Source organism: Schistocerca cancellata, chromosome 9, assembly GCF_023864275.1.
Source record: "Schistocerca cancellata isolate TAMUIC-IGC-003103 chromosome 9, iqSchCanc2.1, whole genome shotgun sequence".
Lineage (NCBI taxonomy): Eukaryota > Metazoa > Arthropoda > Insecta > Orthoptera > Acrididae > Schistocerca > Schistocerca cancellata.
The window spans coordinates 357,487,018-357,507,510 of NC_064634.1; the positions used below are offsets into that span (position 1 = coordinate 357,487,018).

General features: G+C 42.2%; 2 non-coding genes across 2 annotated transcripts; both read left to right on the plus strand.

Moving 5' to 3' along the window:
* The first annotated feature begins 320 nt into the window (after positions 1-320).
* On the plus strand, positions 321-393 carry Trnav-cac (transfer RNA valine (anticodon CAC)). Its single transcript has one exon. It is a non-coding gene; the product is annotated as a tRNA-Val (tRNA).
* Positions 394-17,762: 17,369 nt separating this feature from the next.
* Trnai-aau (transfer RNA isoleucine (anticodon AAU)) lies at positions 17,763-17,836 on the plus strand. The gene has a single exon. It is a non-coding gene; the product is annotated as a tRNA-Ile (tRNA).
* The last annotated feature ends 2,657 nt before the right edge of the window (positions 17,837-20,493 follow it).

Below are 20,493 nucleotides of genomic sequence, written 5' to 3' on the forward strand. Positions count from 1 at the left end.
AAAAAGTTTGTATTACGATAACGTGGGGTTCCTACGCAGCAGGAAACACGATAACAAAGCGAAAAACTAAAAATTAATAGCCCCATTATGTGTGCTGCTTACGTGTATCTTTGTCTTCTATTTCGATATTTCTATGTCCCCAAGCCAGTTATTAATGTGAAAAACTCGAAATGTGTGTTACGTGCTACAGCACACACTTTGATAACACATTAATAACAGAAATTCTTCCTGTTTTCGAATTCCCCCCAACTCCTCACTCCCCCACCTCATACCGTACTTTTCAGTAAGCATACTATGATAAAAGAGGCACCACACACGAGGTTTCCGTAGTGTAGTGGTTATCACGTGCGCCTCACACGCGCAAGGTCCCCGGTTCGATCCCGGGCGGAAACACGGGTCGTATTTTAATTTTTAATGCTTGGTATATGAATTACATGGGCTTCGAAACAGTGTTCTGCGTAGGCCTTACCACTATAACTGTAAAGTTACTACGAGATTCAGAAGGCACCCAATAACGTTGCTTCATAGTGTAAGAGTATTTAGAGTAACTTGTTGACTGAACAGTGGTGCTGAAAATTTGAGGGAAAATCGTCAGGTTTCGAGGTATTTACTGGCGTGCAGATGCAACTGATGTGACCTGAGCAGTGCTGGAAACTTAATGTCGCAGGAGGTCGGATCTGACGTAGAAGCATAAGAATGATTAGTGCAAAAGAGGAGGAGCTCTACAAAGGTAATTCCATCCAGGCAGAAAGTAAGGAAATTGCAGGCGTTTTAGCAAAAGAAACTGACTATTAATTGCAGCTTGAAGCTGAAAGAAGGCTCTGTAATGTTTACTTAGAAAGCGAGAAGTAAACGACTATGAGAACAGAAAAGAAATGAACAGACGCGTACATATATCATGGAGCTTTTCTAGTAAACTAAACAGGGTTTTCAGAATTAAGTTTATGATATTTTGAAATTGGAGGTTTTCAAGCTGAGTGAAATACCAGTTTTTAACTGGCCGCAGTAAGACATGAAATTTTAAAGCGAAAACCATTCGGAAGCTGTAGGACGCGCAGTGAGCAAAGGAGAGATGCATGTTGGCAATTACAAGGAAAACAAACACGTGGGTCTGTAGTTTTTGGCTGTCTGCCCGCCTGTGAAGACGTGTGCCGCTGCTCCATTGTGCTTCGCATGTATCGAGGCCTTCCCAGCCGCCGAGCCCACGTTCGCCACCTGCTGGCTTACGCGCCGCGCCAGGCGTAGTTGTTCGCTGCCGTCATTCATTGACGATTTGGTGAGTCCACAGTAAACTTGACTACGGATAACCGGTCAAACACCACGCCGCAACTCCATTCCGATAGTGAATACGCAAGGCCAACGCCATTCGAAATAGAAGAGTGGGTGTTCCACGAACTAAGGATAGAGGAAGGACGAATTTGAATAACTGATGTCTGTCTTCACAGTATTCAACCTTTTCATATAGTTGACACTGACCTGCTGTGAAACTCTGGTGAAAATTTAAACACTGGGACGCGACGTCAAGATCTCGTTCGCCGTGTACAATCTGCCCTTCGAGGTGCCGGACGACGAAATCTCACGATGCCCAAGACTGTATGGAGACGTGCTTTCCGTGAACTGCGATTTCTGGGGTGCGGGATGGAGGCACAAAGCCGACTCAGGCGTCAGGTCCTTCGCAATAGTGTTAGAAAGCATGTGCCGTCTTTCGTAATGATACGAGGAGACGGGTGGTGGTGCAGTACAGCGGCTAGCCTCAGACGTGCTCAGTATACAATTCCACGGAGCACATGGGAGCAAACTGCCTAAGGAGCAAACGACCGGCGCAATTGCCACGCACGGAAGGCACGAACGCTCCGCACGAGAATGGCAATGCCAGCTACTAGGGATGAGCAAACTGCAATTTTCCGATATCAGTGATTTCTGTGAATGCTACTTTTCGGTAACTGCAATTCGTAACTGCGATTTGTCACAATTAAGAATCGCAATGAACGAATTCACAACTTCTATCCTTGCGCTATTTCTGCGACTTCTCGAATTTCTGCTACTCCTGCAATTTACGCGATTTCTGCGACTTGCGCGACTTCTGCGATTTCTGTGATTTACGCAATTTCTGCGATTTATCGACGTAGATGTTACTCTGCCATCAGTCGCAAGTGAGAAGTGAACTGAGTCAATGCAACCCAGAAATACGTTCTCGCCTGTATAGCCGATTATTTGTGAGGGCCTAATGTAACGTTTCAGCAACCCAACTGACAAACAGTTGCCTGAAATGGTTTTATTAGTATTTCCAACGATTATTCCTCAGTTGTTACATGATATACAGAAGATACGCTTGCCCACAGACAAAATTTCATCTCAACGAAACCATCAGCATTAAGTCTGTTTTACGTATGTTCTTTCTTTGGCTTTAGTTTAAACTAATGGAAAAAGGGTGAAAATATTGATAGTGTGATATTGACAATCGTAACACAAATTACCACACACGACCATAGGTGTTCATGTTTAGAATACGGATTCTGACCACGTTGTTACATTCACAAGTATCTGAATCACATTATCGGTCACTCGATATAGCGACATTTCAGAACGTCAGTGACAGCACAACTGGAAAATTTGCCACACCTCCTTTACACCGTCTTCTTCAGAAGTAAGGTTAGTTTCTAAGTTTGTGAATGCACGAAGGGGGATCGTTTGTGCGAAGTGTGAAACCTCCTCCCCCCCCCCCCCCCCCCCCACTAAAGGGCTTCCATTACCAGAAGTATTAGCAGATGTATAATGTGAATTACATTGCTAGTAATTAGTAGCAATATAAAAGTTTAATAATCCTCGTCATTTTCGAGACGCAGTTTCCAGCTCGATTACTGACTGCTCTATGTACCCATCCACATCTCTAGAAGAGATAATCGTGAAGATTCAAAGCGACTCTAAGAATTCGCAGCGTAAAAGAGCCATAACTGATAACAAAAGTGTGCAAAAATGAGTATTGGACAGTGTGTCATTGAAATTATTATGCGATTTGAAAGGGATGATAAATAAATGTGAACTGTACTGTGATTGAATAACCAAAATTCCATTCTCACCACTCATCCCACACCCCAAAACGTTCTGCCACGTTTCAATGATAGACTTGCTGGGGAGTGATGCTGATCCGTCTATCCCTCCCACCTTGAATGTTGGTTGAGATGACAGACTGACCTGTAGCGCAGTCCAACGTCTAGCTTAGGTTGGAAGGTGGCATGTTTTAAGATTGATGATGTGCAAGTAAAAACAGTGGAAAGCACTGATATTGCAGTTACAAGTTGAAACTGGGAACAGCACTAATGCAATATTTTAAAATACAGACAAAAGTTTAACTGCATATTGTACTGTCGGAAAAATATTCGTCTGTTGAGTACAGCTGTTAAACACGTCGTAAAAGTTACATAGTAGACACCAGATTGTATTTTTTGTAGTTTATGTACGACATTATGTGCGTAATAGGCATCAAAATACTCATCGGAGACATCCATTATCTGTTTTTGAGATAACCGTGAAATTTTAGCTTTTATGATGAGGAGTGTGTTTAAATATATTACGAAAATTCCAGGCTACGCTACAGGTCTATCTATTAGCACAACCTTTATTCGACCTTCACATTACTCGGCTGCACCAATTCTCAACCGAGTATAAACTTTTTCTCAGAGCAAATGAGCTTTTTGGTTCATTTCTTCGACCATAAGCATGTAATACATCCATATCGTGAGACACAGGGTTATCAGAAAGAAGTGCGGGCGTAGGATAACAGGTCGCACACGGCATCTAATGTTGCTACTTTTAGCTGGGGCTCGTCGAGGGAATCGCAGATAGACTCGATAGCGTGACACAAAGAAAAACAGTACTACTAACTTATGCTGACAGATGGCACACGGCGTTGAATGTTAACTGCGGTTTTTAGCTGCTACTTGTGACTTCTACTTGCAACTTGTCACTGAAATCGCAGATAGACAATAGATTCACAGGAAGAAGTACGAAATTCGACCAACAGATAGCACACGATGTGGGTGCAGCCCCGAATCCTTCCGCGGTTAGAAAAACGGTACCGAATAATCCCACTCCCGCAAGGGTCTGAAAAACGATGGGACCGAATCCTCCCGTTTGAAGCAGGTAGCAGTTCTAAACGTTATGAATACTCCAAGCAGGCAAAGGAAAGCATATGAAGTTACAGTAGAGGATGTAAAAAATTTTCGCGTGTATTATACGTTTAAAAGTTTTGTCTTTTATTATTTTGATATTTATTTTTATAAACTGGAATCATTTATCGCCTCACTCCCGGCTTTCATTATGCTCTCTTCAAAATCAGGAAACATTGTTGATGGCGAAAAGTTCAAACCTATATTACTACATTTATCAACAACGCTTCGAAATACATACTGATACGACGAACTTTTCTTGTTGTTCAAAAACGAGAAGACGGTCTCTCATAAATATCTTCTATGTCTTCTCTTTAGGTTAGAAATGATTTCTTGCTTCTGAATTTTGTTATGAGGCATTCCTCCATGATTGTGCTCTTCTTGACACTCCACGACATCCAGATTCCTGAATAGAAATAGTTTTAACAAAACTTTTGCATCCATTAATGCTGCACGTCCATCGCTTTCGACCACCTTTCTGTAGTTTTCGAAAACCGAAGGTGTTACCTTTGAAAACCAACATTCTCCTCCCCTTCCTATTTACTGAAACTGTAAGATCGTCTGAGGACATGTTCACTCTACAAAGATCTGCCAAGAACTGCGAAGTGGCCGCAGGCATGCTCTGTCGCCGAGAACTGCGAAATGGCCGCAGGCAGCCGTGGTCATCAGCGCACACAATGCACTGTCGCATTGTGCCAGTTTGGGAGGATTCGGTCCTGTTACCTGCTTACCTACCAGGTTGCGGTAGAATTCGGGGTTGCGCCCCACGATGATGACTGTTAAAGTCAGTTGCGACTCCTAGTTGTGAGTGATATCGCAGCCAGATTCAGTAAAGTTGTTATTGTGATATCTGTGACTTCTCAGTCACTGTGATTTATAACAGATAATGCGATTTCTTGCCCACCCCTACCAGCTACGCTGGAGCGTTAACGGGCGAAGCGTCGGTCGTAGTCGTAGCTGCCGTTGTAGCGGCGGCAGAAGTGCGGCACCGTTAGCTGCGCACACAGAGACCCAGCCGGCAACCCCGGCCTTGACGCGGGGAAGAAGCGACAGCTCAGCTGCGATTCGAAGGGCGAGCACTGAATGGAAAACGAGCCGGCCCTGCCCCCTGCCACAGAGTAACATATTTGTCTGTGCCCCTGCCTCCTCCCTTTCCACACCGCTCGGCAGCAGAGGACGCGGAGGTTGGCGCCCCCGGCCAGGAAACAGCTGCGGCCAGCCAGCCGCCGGATCCGGCAGCAACACACCGCTGACGTTCGACGAGATGCGCGAAATCAGCATCAAGAAATGCAGAGCAAACTAGCGCGCATACTGAAAGAGTCTGACGACGAGAGAAAAGAGGATAACGTAGGACGGCAAAAGCCGGCAAAAACGAAAATAAAAGGTCTCAGGAAGAGCCAAGAAAACGCGGAACAGATGGGTACATCCGATGCAAAAGTGTCAGACACGCCACATGCAAGCACAAAAACGCCCACACACAAACCCGAGGACGTCGTCCTAAGGCAGGACCGACTACAGCAAACACCCGACTCGCCCAGGCAGAATGCATGACTCCCATTACTGTAAATGCACAGGTAAACAATGCATACGAACCTCTCAAGCAATCTCAACAGAGTGAGCACATCAGCGAAATCAGACGCCCTTTCAGGCTTCTTGCAGCACAGAACAAGATACATAATTCTTCTACAAGAGGTAGTTACGACGCAAATAGAAGAGGTACCGGGATATCACGTTTTCATCAACATTGGCGCTGAAATCCGACGAGGGACAGAGAAGAAATAGAAACAGGTGACCCAGAACTAATGATACACGGAAATGGTTTGGTAGTATAAATTGTGGGAACGCTATTCATAAACATGCACCCACTTTCGGGAACGGAGAGCAAGAGGGCGAGAAGTCAGTGCTTCAATTAACGCATTTGCGAACTCCTCCCGCACTATAACACCAACGTTGTACTAGGGGGGGGAGGGGAATTTAATTGCGTTACCGCGCCAGAAGACCCCGCCGCCAAGTCTATGCATAAGGCTGCAAGAGCTGATAAGGCGTCTGAAGCTCGTAGACTCGTGGCGTTTGCACAACGAGGACAACACAGACTTGCCAGAGTGTATGTGAGCAGAGAGCTGCCAGCCTCTGTATCACATCAGCCCAGTGATAGTCTCTGAACATTGCGCATACGAGACCAAAATGCACCAGCCAAGACGAAAGATCGCTGGTCAAAAAGCAAGATGGAAACTGAAAACACAACACCTCACAGAAGAGAGACTACAAGGAAAACATGCAAATGTTCAGAAAGATGAGACCCATACAACTCCACTACAGAGTGGTGGGTGGAACATGCCAAGCCAGGGATCAGATCTCTGATCAGGTACAGTGCGGAGAAAGCTTTCTGCAGAAAAAGCTAGGCAGAGTTCTACGTTCTTTGTCTAAAAAACGCCCTGAACGCACCTGCACACAACCCCCAGTAACTGACATGCGTGAAAGGATTAAAGGCACGCCTCAGCGACGTCAAACGACAACGAATGAAAGTCTCTGTATGTCCATCTTTTTGGAGATGGTTACGGCACTCGGTTGTTTGATACAGGATGTCAAATTGAACACCTTTCAGCCGTCTAGTTTCCAAACTTATTTTATTTGGCTACTAGTTTCAGAGTTTTACTATGCCATCTTAAGGGTCCTGACTGACGTGTAAGAAGATTCTACCTCGGTTCTGATCAAAACAGGGGCCAGCAATACAGGTATTAGTAGATTTTCGCTATAGCGATCACTTCAACCATCATTTGCCGACTGTTCAGATGATGCATGAAGTGATACCTGTATTGCTGGCCCCTGTTTTGATCAGAACCGAGGTAGAATCTTCCTACATATCGATCAGGGGCCTGAAGATGGCGTAGTCATACGCTAAAACTGGTAGCCAAATAAAATAAGTTTGGAAACTAGACGGCTGAAAGATGTTTGACATCCCGTGACTGAAAGGCGCCATTGCTTGTAGTCAGAAATACTGTGTCAGCGAAGCTGAGCCTGCCACACTGTACCACTTACACAGAAAAACGCAAAAGGTCAAGCAGCAAGATCATCACTGAACTCCGCGACCACCACGAAAGCAAAATGTCGACTAAACAAGAAACCCTACACCATGTAGAAAATCACTTTAACGAAGCGAAGAGACGGACGATGCCTACACGACCGTTATCCAACTAAAAACACGTCGAATCCTGAGCAATGCAGACCAGGCGATACCGACCGAAAGTGTTACTGAGGATGAGGTGAGAGCCATCCCCGAAGGTAGCGTAAAACACAGAGCACCAGGCGCCGATACATTCCCACGAAATTCTACAGCCAATTATGGGCCTATTAGGTGGTTTCTTAACCGAAATGGTAAACGAAATCTGAAATGGGGCAGAAATATCAGAAACAAATAGGCAGCGCAACAGGTAGAGTTCAGATCTATAATGCTGTTGAGTACAGGCTACGAGACTGCCGCGAAACATCTTGCAGACAACCTCAACACAGCATTAATGAGGACCATTATCCCGTGGTAAACGTGTGCACTGCTAGGCAGGAGCAGTTTCGATGCCGCCTGCGCATACAGAGATGTCATTGCGTAAGCCGCAACCACCAGAGCGATCGTAGCAATAATTTCTGTTGACTTTCACATGGCTTTCGGCAGGATCAGCCGCCTGTACGTACTGCAAACGTTGACAAAACTAGGATTTGGCCGCAAATTTACTAAAATCATAAGAAGTTTCCTAACGAACGACACATCGATACTATCCATAACTGGAAGGACAGCAAGAAGAATTAAATTACGGAAGTCATAGAGACAAGGCTGCCCGCTGTCCTTGGCCCTTTTCGCGGCAGCACGTGACCCATTCCTGCGGTAACGGGCAGCCAGCTTAAATGGTACCCAACAGAACCACAAACAACCGCATACATAGCCTACGCCGATGATGGAATTTTCATCAACAGTGAGAACATCGACAAAATTGAGCCAATTATAAAACGTTCCAAAACGCATCAGGAGCAAGGATCAATCATTGAAAAACAGTGCCGCTCTCCACTGGCAATGGGAGTTTTAACAACCAACAGGTACTGGTGCTAAATAACTGACATCCATAAAACACTCGGGATAGAAATAAAGTCCACTAAAGATGTCGGTACAAAACTGGCATATCAACAGGACGATCCTGTCGAAAACGTGGTATATGGCACAGATAATACGGGCATCAACAGAAATTGCAAGAGCGATCCAAGGGCAGTCAACTACCTGTTGTGGAGGCGGGAGATCTACAAAGTCTCACAGGCGACGTGATCGCTGACGAAGGAGGGCTGACATTCGTCGAAGTGAAAACCTGTACAGCACTGTTGTTCCACGGAACAATCCAAATGGAAGACAGGAACGCAAACAATACCACGGACTGCCTAATAAACACCTACACGTCACAGTGAAAGGAAGGGCTAGTAGACACCAGCCATATCCCCTTCAATATGCGTCACACCAGACAACTGACAGTCGATGAGAGCTACGCATTCACCACTGTGGCTAACCAACAACTAAGGACGGCGAAAGAAAACTACGGCGCACTGAGAGGGCACACAAGCAAAGCAAAAACAGAGGCAAAATTTCCAGATCACGACTGGCCAGTAGTCTGGAAAAACATCACAGAACGGGCAATAACAGAACACGTCAAACCCACGTGGTACAAGGTCGTGCACACCACCGTACTAACAAATGAGAGGCTGGCCCTATTCTATATAAAAGAATCGCACAACTGCAAAATCTGCAACGAAGAGGACACTACAGAGCACCGGTTCCTATGCGGGACAAGCAATAATATAATATATAGACGACATGAAAAAAAAAGAAAAAGTGGTGACCCACATAAACAGGAGCGACCCACGCAACATACATTATGGTACTTACCGCCCCTGAAGCGAAACTGTTCCCCTGACAAAAGCGCACGAGCTTTGACTCCTGGAGAGGAGTTCAAGGACGCCTGCCGAAACGTCACGTGACCGCCTCCGTTGCTACCCACCCCAACATGCCCTAGTTGCCGCTGTCGTCGACGCCCTCCACCCCTCCCCACCCCTCCCACACCTCACAAGCATCAAAAATTGCTACGTATGTCTCAAAGTGCAAGAAAGTGACAGTGAAATGTGTATGTTTTTTTTTTTAATGTTTCTCGCACGCAAAGCTCTTCTTGTAGCACCATCGGTGTGTCTTATCACTCGTGTGCAAACAGCGTTTGCCAAACAGCTGAGCACTGAGAATTATTTCCCAGAACTGAAATCAGTTAGTGTTTACATGTTTAAATGTAGCTTCTCTTTCACCACGACTGCCTCCCTCCTCCTCTGCCCTGTCTTTCCTACTCTTGCTTCTCACTTTTATCAAATTTGTTCTATATTTTGCTTCGTCCATTGCACCCCAATGTGTCAGTTCTTACTCACTTTGTCTATATGTGGCACGACTTCTCTCTCTCTCTCTCTCTCTCTCTCTCTCTCTCTCTCTCTCTCTCTCTCTCTCTCTCCCCCCCTTTCTATAGATGAAATGTGTATACTTGTAAAAGGTCGCTCTACTAAACATAACCACGAGTAACAGGAAAATCAAACCTTAAAACTTGAATTTCAATCCTCCTCCTTGCTAATTTTCAATGTGCCTTTCCTTCTTCTTACGCGACCTAAGATTATGTGTTTTCGTGCTTCCCCTTGTTTAGACATATTATGTAAGTAGTTAAAATAGCACACCATATTAAACTGAGAAAGATTCTCAATCATATATAGTGTCAACCAGGAAATATCCGGCCTCCATGTGCTAGCAAACCAATACAAACAATGCACAGAACATTAACTGCCGTTACTATACGGTCTCAAAAAGAAAACACACCAATGTAAAATACCACTATAGTCAAACTAGGATTAAGTGACAACAGATTACTATTGTTATTATTTTTCTATTCTTTTGTGTAATTAAGCTCCTTATTGTATCCACATGTTTTCTGATTACCGTTTGTTTTGTATGCATACACGCAGCGTTTCTCTTTTCACAAAAAGCTAAACTAATGTACTAAACTGCAAAAGCCAGCACTAACGAACTCAGTTTGAGGGGCAGTCACAAAATAAAGAGACTCGTGAAAACACAAGCCTTGAAAAATACCAAAATTTTTTTTACTGAAATGCGAAACATGTAAAGTGATTTTAAAAAATAAAATCTGTTATTCTGTTAACAGAGGTTTATATACGTTGTTCGATAGCAAGTGGAAACGTGTGTTGTATTATAATTTTTAATGCTAGGTATATGAATTGCATGGACTTTGAAATCGCGTTCTGAGTAGGTCCTGCCACTGTAACTGTAAAGTTACGAAAAAGGTTCAAAAGGTGTACAATAATTTTCTTCTAGGTGTAGGCGTATTTGAGAGATCGTATTAATTAAATATTTGAGGGAAAATCGTAAGGGTTTTGAAGGATTTACTTACGTGCAAATGCCACTGATACTGTGACCTAATAAACGACTCCTGGAGCATCGCTGGAAACATAATGAAGCAGAAAGTCAGGCCTGACGTAAAAGCATGAGCGTAATTTTTGCAAAAGATGAGGAGCTCAAGAAAGAAACAGACCATTAACTGCGGCATGAGGCTGAACGATAAGTTCTGCAATGTTTACACAGAAAGCGAGAAGTAAACGACAAGGAGAACACAAAATAAATGAACAGAAGCGTAAAAATATCCTGGAGCTTTTCTAATAAACTAAGCAGGGTTTTCATAATTAAGTTTTGATAGTTTGAAATAGGACGTTTTCGAGCTGAGTGAAATACTAGTTTTAACTGGCGGCAGTAAGACATGAACTTTTAAATTCAAAACCATTCAGAAGCTACAGGATGCACAATGAGAAGAGGAGGGATGCGTATTGGGAATTGTAAGTAATTACTTAGCTGGCTGGCTGCCTGGAAACACCTCATGCAGTCATGCCTTCCTACTGTGCGAACGCAGGTAGCTGAATGGGGAAATTTATCGCACCACGTCCCTTGCTTGCCCCATGCCAGCCCATTACAGTGCAGTCTTTTCTTATAACTCAGACCCCGAATGGTGCAGTTAGCGACGGGAAAATTTCGTACGCTAGGCATACAACCTGTCTGCCGTTCAAGATACTTAACGAAGTATGACGCTATTTAAGACTGCATGGTGAGGTCCTATCCGCGACTAGAGACTTCTGGGGGACAGGCTACATTTAGAAGGTACGCTTAGGCGATCGGTAAGAATGACGGTAGGGGAACACAGCAGGGTCGTTCAAGGTAGTGAGCAGCCTCTGACGTACTCCATCCGAAGCCCCACATTACATTCAAACGTGCCCAAGCAGCTAATGACCGCCTCACCCGCTAACAGGAAAAAATGGAAATGCTCGTCTACTGGCTGACACATACAGCTACTGTGGAGCGCTGACAGGCCGTAGCGAAAAGCGGCAGCGGCAAAACCACAGACGTACCCACGGTGATTCAGTGGGAACCATCGGCTGTCGAGCAATCCGATAGATGTCTCTACGGTCACACTACCATGGATCCTTTGCGAGTCCAGACCGCCCTCGAGGGAGTCCGTTTCTGCTGTTTAGCTCCGGAAGTGTGGAGAAAGCAATTCTAAGCAATTGCGCATTGAAGATTTGTCACAAATACGTCACTGTTTTTTACAAAATCTTTGTCAAACTTATGACCAAACTAATTCACTGGAGCTACGCTATCGTAAAATTTTTCGTTTCGTGATTGTTGCTCGGGAATTAATGGCGAACAGTTAATCACCTGTACAACAGCATTTGATTTAATATTGGTGGCAAGCACATTGCTTGAGAAGAAAGGGAAATTGAAATATTTTTGGGTGAACCGCGGATAGAGAGAACAACTCAAAGAGTTTATCAGAATTCAAAAACGTTCAAATGCCTCTGAGCACTATGGGACCTAAATCTGAGGTCATCAGTCCCATAGACTTAGAACTACTTAAACCTAACTAAGGACATCACACACATCCATGCCCGAAGCAGGATTCGAACCTGCGACCGTAGCAGCAGCGCGGTTCCAGACTGAAGCGCCTAGAACCGCTCGGCCACACTAGTGCAAGGACATAAGGAACGAAATGGTTTGAAAATGGGCGAATAAACATTTCCATTTGCTCTTATGAAAGTAGCCCCTCATATTTTCAAATGAGACCCCCGTTTAAAAAAATGTAATTTCTTAATTTCATTCATCATACTCTATCTTTTGGAATGCCTGCAACTGTGTCACTCATGATTTGAATAATGAAACACTGCATTAGTTACGTATCTTCTCGTGCTTATCATGACATGCTTCGAGAAATTCTTCTGATTATGAAGAGCAAATATTTACATATACATTTTATGTGATGTTTATGTGTGTGTTTTATTTTGTCCGATTTCCCGAAACATCACAAAAATAGTCTGTAAATATTTGTATTTGACTATGAGAATAAATGCTTGGATTGCATCGTGCTAAGCACGAAAAACACGTTACTGGACCCATGTTTCAATTTTTAAGCCATGAATGCCATTTCTGCTGAAGATCGTCTCATGATTAGGTTAAGATTTTTAACAACAAGCTGGTTTGCAACGAAGAACTCTTACCGTTTCATTATTCCAAACACATGTGCACTAAAATATGAACCACTTACGGAGACATTTACGAAGGTTAGAGTAGGTTATTTATATTACAAATAACTACATTCTATTCTCTTCTGCAGCCTACACTTTACTGACAATATTTGGCGTTCCACATCCATGTAGACTCCTTATAGGCCATTTCAATTTCTTGTGTGTGTTGTGTAATTCTTGTCAGCCTCTATTTCTAAGTCCGTCTTAAAGTTCTCAATTCCTCGTCCATTTATTAATATTTTAATTCATCTACAATATTTACATAGCGTATTTGCAATCTTGATGTGTCTATAGAAATGTAAACAATGCCAGCACTATTGTAAATTGCATGATAGGCAGTTAGAGCGGATGAAACGACAAACGACTTAAGTATAGCTCTGGAATACCTATGACCTAAACAGTTAAATTTGAAACTCCACTTAATATTGACTCATTCTGTTTAGAAGTTAGGAGATTTAAAAATGTGTCTAGTTGCCAAATAAGTTTTTATTTTTACGAAACAACAATATTATGTCCTTCAAAGTAGTTCCCTTCAGCAGGTAAACACCGGTGGAGTCGTTCCCAGTCCTGGCCTTTTGTGGTTAACAATTCCATGATGGAAGTGATCGTGTGACATGGTGCTTTGGCATGATGCATCATTCACCTCTCTGCAATGTACGGTCTCACTCGATTCACGCTTTTCCTGAGCCTTCGACGGACACATTTGCAAAACACTTGGTTGACACTTTGACCTGGAGGAACAAATTCCTTCTACATGATAGCCCTACAGTCAGAAAAGCAATTTAGCATTTTTTTGAGTTTTTATTTGCTCATTCGAGCTTTTTTCGGTCGAGGAGATGTCTCAGGACCGTACTCAAGATTCCAGGATTCATCACCTGTGGTCACACGACTGAACCATTCGTGGTCATTGGCACTTCTCTCAAGAAGATCAGCGCACACTTTTCCTCGATTGTCCTTCTCAGTCGTGAGGTTTTTGGGCATCATTTTAGCACAAACCTTTTGCATGTGCAAATTTTCGGTCAAAAACGTTCGACATTTTCGTCGATTTTTGAAGCTGAAGTTTTCCCTGAGCGATCAAATTTAAAGACAGTTGACAACAACTGTTACTATGTGCTGCAGTTGCTAGCACCACAATTGCTCTGTTTGTGTATTTGGAAGAAAGGGAGTGGAAGAAAAGGAAACATACTTAGATGAAGCAATGGATATTACGTCGAAATATTAAAAGCATTCAGCAAAATTTATTACGAGAGCTGCTAGTGGATGATGTCAAGTCTTATATATAAATTACTTACAAATGGATGTATTTCAGTGCTTGCTCAGTAAAGCGGTTTCTCATATTACAAAACAGAATACTCTATTGAGAAATGTTATATATGCAGAAGACGGGCAAACTGTGACACTGGGATTTCTAGATACAGAAGAGAGCTAATCTAGTTTACAGCACAGCATTGGAATATCACATTGCACATTAACCAAAATAATTCCAGAAACGTGTGAAGGTATTTACAAAGCAATGAATGGGGAATATGTGAAGGTAAATAAATGTCTAGTACATTATATGGGTAATAAAAACTATTTTATTTTTTGAATAATTTAATTAATGGAATTAGTGTTCCAATAACAACAAAATTCATATAAAGTACGAAACAGATGAAGCGCTTTTTAACTTGTGGCATCCAGAGTTCAAAAGTAAAGTAGAATGGAAAGCTAAGAAAGAACTTTTCATTTTAGAGTGTGACCACTTCCTGTACTCCAGCTTGCTGAAAAGCTGCCTGGATGTTTCCAGATGTAGAGGTGGATAGCTGTAGCTGTGATTGGGGACGTGAAGTCGCTTGCAGCATACTCCACTGGCACATCAGCACACAATTAATAGCATGCACTGTGTTCCTAGCTCATCCTCCACCCTAGTCAAAGGAACACAACAACTTTGAAGCCACGTTTACAAACACACTACAAAGACGTCAAATAGCTGTAGCGACGCCTGCGCTCCAAGTAGTTACATCTCACATTGCAGTGAACAGAAGACGAACGGTTTTTATGATCAAATCAAGGGCGAGGTCCTAGATCTGATCATATTTATTTGACGGCAGACGAGATTTCACAGTTCCCTATTACATCATCAAATTTCTTTGACTTATCAATTTTGGCAAAGAAATTGATCTGTAATACTGGCCCAAGGAATGTTCCCTATGGGTCTGTTTCAACTTTTCACGGGTCACAGTCACGGATTCTCCAAGTTTACTACAAACCGATGTTATAAATTTGCTCTCAGTTCCGCTGTTCCACTTTCGTAACACTGTACGGAGCTGAAACTGGAGCAGAGCATCTGGAAGGGTAGAACGCTACGGTCTACACAAGTAGAACAACACAGCGTTGCCAGATCGCTCGAAGTGTTGTCAGTCTGATTACTTTTCTCATAAATCTCCTGTACTGTGGCTGTTACTATGAATATTCCACGAATTTCTACTTCTACAGCAGAATGTCAATGTTTCGTATTCTTTATATGAAGTTTAAGTGGCAACTTCGCCTCCAACTCGACGGTTCGTGCTCCCGAATAAATTCTATCAAAAAGAAACAAAACCAACCACGCTTATAGATTAAACGAACGAACCATATTGCCGTACATGGCCGATTCATTGCATGTGATTTGTTCAGACTAATCAAATGAGAATCACAATCGCACGCCTAGTTGCGTCGTTAGTTCCAACTTCAACTATGCAATACTTCGAGATGCGTCGACTCTACAATGCAAAAAAAATTATAATCTATGTTCAAATAGAATGATTTTACATTTTGGTAAAAAATTCTGCCTTGAGCATACATCATTTTATTCTTTTATTTCCCATCGGCTTGCTCCGGACAGAATCCGTTTGCAAAAAGTATTTGCTTCAGAACAGACACGAACACACATTGACATTTTATCCTCAACAATGATTTATCCTTTACAAGAAATGGATTCTCTCTCCTGACGAGCCACTTTAACATTAATAACTGCTACAAAAGCATACAAAAGCATATCCAAAATTTTCCAAGAATACCAAAGTGGCAGCTTGAACTAATTACTTTAAGCAACAGATGTGCATTCGAGCAATCAGCTCTGAGGTTAAGCGGTGAACGTGCGGCCGTAGTGTGTCAACTTTATTGTCTCACAACTTGCAGTGGAGAAGCATCTCTATATCAAGTGTTCAAGAAATACTCCAGAATGTTCTACAGAGAAAGTGTCTGCAAAGTTGGTCATTTACACCTTGGCTCTCTAACAAAAACAATGACGCACGAACAGCTGCCGCAACTTGATGGAAAGGTAAAATGCGTCGAGTGCTTTTCTGGAAAAAAAAATCGCCCTGTTATCTTTACTAACTTGCCATAAAACGACAAAGTGCTGAAATTCACGTCATGTCAAAGAAACATTTTTCTGGCAATTTCACTAGGCTGCATGAAAGTTGTTAGTTGCACTTAATTTGAGGGAGACTATGTATAGCACCTGAAGCATAAAACCTTCATCTTAACTCCTCTGTCCGTTATTAATCAAGGTTCGAAACTTTTTGGAGTGATTTCCTTATGGTCTCCACTATGAAGACTGATTTGATGTAACTCTCCATGATAGTCTATTCTTTGCAAGTACTTAAACTGTGCTTCACTATTGCAACATACGTCCACTCGCACATGTTCTACAATCTCTCCAACATACTCGCACACCTTCTTCCACTATCGGATTCACTGTTCTTGATGCATCAGGTCAATCGACATCCGAAAACTTCTTTTAAGTATAGTTGTGCCATAAACATCTTTTTTCCCCTATTCGATTACGTAATTCTTCAGTAGTTATTTTATCTACTCCTCTAACCTTCAGCATTCAGCTCTAGCTCCACATTTCAATAGCTTCTACTGTCTTCTTGTCTGTACTTCTACACAAAACATAATTGCACTTGTACAATTTATAAAATCGCTAAAGCTAGTTATCGGCTATCAGTTCAATAAATAATCATTACAATTTGTAGGCGTTTTAAGTGATACGGATGACGTTAAAGCGTGTCAACGGTTCAGCACAAATATTTTACTTTGACGTACAAACTGTGACGAGCGGCTGTCCAGGATTACTTCACTACTGTTCAGCGTAGTGGTTTTACAATTACTTTTTCTGGTTACTTTTCGTTGTAAATTTTTAAACGATCTCTAATAATATGTTTGCTCTTGGTGAATTCCCATGACTGTTCAGAGTGTTGTTTTATCACAGTTTCTGGGACAGTCGCAAAATTGTTATCGTACAGTATGCGATACCCACATCAAAATTCATAAACTTAATTCCTTACACATCCAACATAACATTCTGGAGACCTCAAAGGCGGCTACAACAAATCGGAACTGCTTTCCCGTAAGGAGTTAATAAATAATATACCTTCCACCTGGTAATGATGTTGTTAGTCTTTTTTTCTATTGGCAGGACACGCAGTGAAACATAACAATCTAGCGACGGAGGGAGACACTGATATTTTCATTTAAATTAGCAATTTCATTTCTCACAGCCAAAGCAAAAATGATGAAACTGTTGTTTTAATATTGGATTGTAAATATGACAAATTTTATCGAATTGATAAATAATTTGGGTGTAAGTTGTCTTGACCCACTATCTGGCAAGGAGTTTGTTACACCGCCACAGGAACAAATCTGAAATGTCTGCTTCATACTATACGATGTCCTGATACGCCAGATATCTTTTCCCTACTTTTTGGAACTGCTCACAAGAGTTACGTCGTACTTTGATCCTGTGTGCTTAAAATATTTCGTATGTTCTCATGATAATTAAAAATAAGCATTTCATGGTTGCCTAGGAAGTAAGTTGAGTTGTTCAAACAGTTATCACAATACCTTTTCAATTTCAAAACTTAGAATCCACTATTACAAAATACGTGTGGGTTATGAGACAAAACGTTTTACCATTTTGTCAACGGCCCGTTAGCTCAGTTGGTTAGAGCGTCGTGCTAATAACGCGAAGGTCGTGGGTTCGATCCCCCCACGGGCCAATATTTTTTTGCTTTTGCTCGTTCAGTGATGAATTGATTATTTCAGCTGGTGTATTATTGTGTCCAAGCACAACGCGTAATTACTTAATTGTTCTATAAATTAATATAGCGGTACTTACATTTTTGCCTTACTTAATATGTGCAATATAGCTCTCGAATAATACTAGTCGAAACTAAACCAAAGGACACTGTGATAATACAAATATACATGCCAACATCGAAAGAAGAAGACGCAGTCATCGACGAAATATGAGAAGAAATAAGTAATGCGATGAGAAATGTTATGGGAGATGAAAACCTGAGTACCATGGGGGACTGGAACGCGACTGTGGGTGAAGAACCGGAGGAAGGAATTGTTGGCAAATATGGACTTGGAAGAAGAAATGAATTAGGAGATCGACTAATCGAGTTCTGCTCGAGGCACCAATTAGTTGTTGCAAACACACTTTTCCAACATTACAAACGAAGAAGATACGCATGGAAGGCCCCTGGTGACCGAAAGAGACAACAAATTGATTACATTCTAATGAAAACACGTTTTAGGAACCATGTAAAAGATTGCAGTTGCTATCCATCTGCAAACATAGGCAGCGATCATAACCTGGTGCTGATGAAAATTTCACTGAGATTCAAACGTTTGAAGAAGCAGCCAGCAAAACTTAAATGGGAACTAGAAAAACTGAAAACTGAGGGACTGGCAAAGCGCTATTCTCATGAAACAGACAACCTAGCTAAAAATTTTATACATGGTGGAGTAAGTGAAGACTGGGATCAAATTAAATCTTGTATATACAAAGCAGCAGAAGCGATAGCCGGAAGGACTGAACCTAAAAACATGGGGAAATGGATAAAGCAGGTAGTATTGAGCACTAGTTTAACACAAACCTAAACACTGCATCAGAAGGAAGTGTTCAGTTCCTAGTGCAGTGAAATGTGACAATTATAAGGAGAGGAACGGCACCACAAATGGAAGAGAAACGTATTATGTACAAAATCGTCCACACAACCTACAACTGAAAATGCCTTGAAGAGAATAAATGCGAAACGTGTATGTCACGAAAATTGTGTTTCATTCAGTTGCAGTCAGACTGTCCAAAAAGTAAAAATTATCAATATACCCTAGTAGTAAACGTAACAACACGTGTTAAGTTCCACTCGCGAAATTTAGTTGAATTCGAAGGTGTTCTCGCAGGTGGCGTTGTGTAGTACCAGTGGAAATTGTGTAAACAACAGTGTTCTGTGCAGTAGTGCTATTTTTTTCTGTGCTGCGCCAATATCTTCGAGAAAATGGTAAACAGAAGAGTCAACAGCAGCGCGTAAGCAACAGGTGCGGCGGGCTCGCTCTTGGCCGAAGGTGTGGCCGCGGCTCGCGGTATAGCGGAGCTGGTCCGCTCCGAGGTAACCTCGTCCAATAATAATTAAATTTGTCTCATACCGAAAAAGGGCAGAGATCTTTATCCAGAAGAAGAGGTTAGGAAGGACAGGGCTTACAATAAGGGAAGATCTGACACGCGAAAGGCTAAAGCTTTTAAACAGTGCCATATCCCATTTCGGTCTTCAGAATGTGTGGACTCAGGATGGCAGAGTAATCATTAAGACAGCAGCTAGAAAGAAGACAGTCACAACCATGACAGAACTGAATAGTATTAAGTGAAGCTACTCGAGCCAAAAGTGCAAACTTAACACCATTTGCAAATTGTAACAGCACTATACTCAGATATACTGTCTTGTAATTGTATTAACTTTTTAATTATATCCATATTTGTACCTTCAACTAATCGTTTTTGTAACTGTATTAACTTTTTACTATTTTTTGTACCTGCAGTTCTAACGTTTACTAAATTTTAGTAACTGCTAATACCTTTTTTTCATTTTCTCAGCTTATTCTCTTCCATTCTGTAATAGTACCATTGCAATTATTAGTCTCTCCTTTAGCTCATTAATCACCCATCTCTTCGGTTTACATTGTTCATAACAAAAATCACTATCAGTATCACTTTAGCAAACTTCAATCTAACTGTAGCTTCCTACGATAACCACTACCAGTATCATTTTAGTAAATTTCAATTTAATTCTAGCTTCCTACGATAAGCTAATAGTTATTAAGCTTACTTCTCTCTGCTGGCAGCAACGGCCTCTTAAATCACTCCCCTTTCCCTTATTTCCACCCTAAGCTGTTTCAAATACGCTAATTACATTTCTCCTCTTACGACAGAGGATACACAGTGACACACAGCCGTCACTATTTTGGTCGTATTCTCCTTGCACCGAATACCACTAATCCATTTTCTATACTCCCGCAACATCAGGAAATCTCTTGCAGTCGCCTTTCTTTCGGTACTCGCGGAGTCACAGACAGGGCGAGCAAAATCTCGGACACCCCTGTGTTAGGTCACTTGGCGGAAGCAGCGGCCAGTGCCCCTCCGCGGCAGGTAGTGCCCAACAAAGGGACAAACCAGTCTGCCACCCTACCACAGGCTGCTCAGCGGAACTCGTCAGAACTTTTAGTAGCTCACTGCGACATCCAGTCTTTACCTGCACATTACGAAGAACTTAGCCTCCTCTTCAACCAACTAAACTACCACGTAATCCTCTTATCCGAGACGTGGTTAAAACCACACATATCCTCTGCATCTATTCATCTCCCAGGGTACACA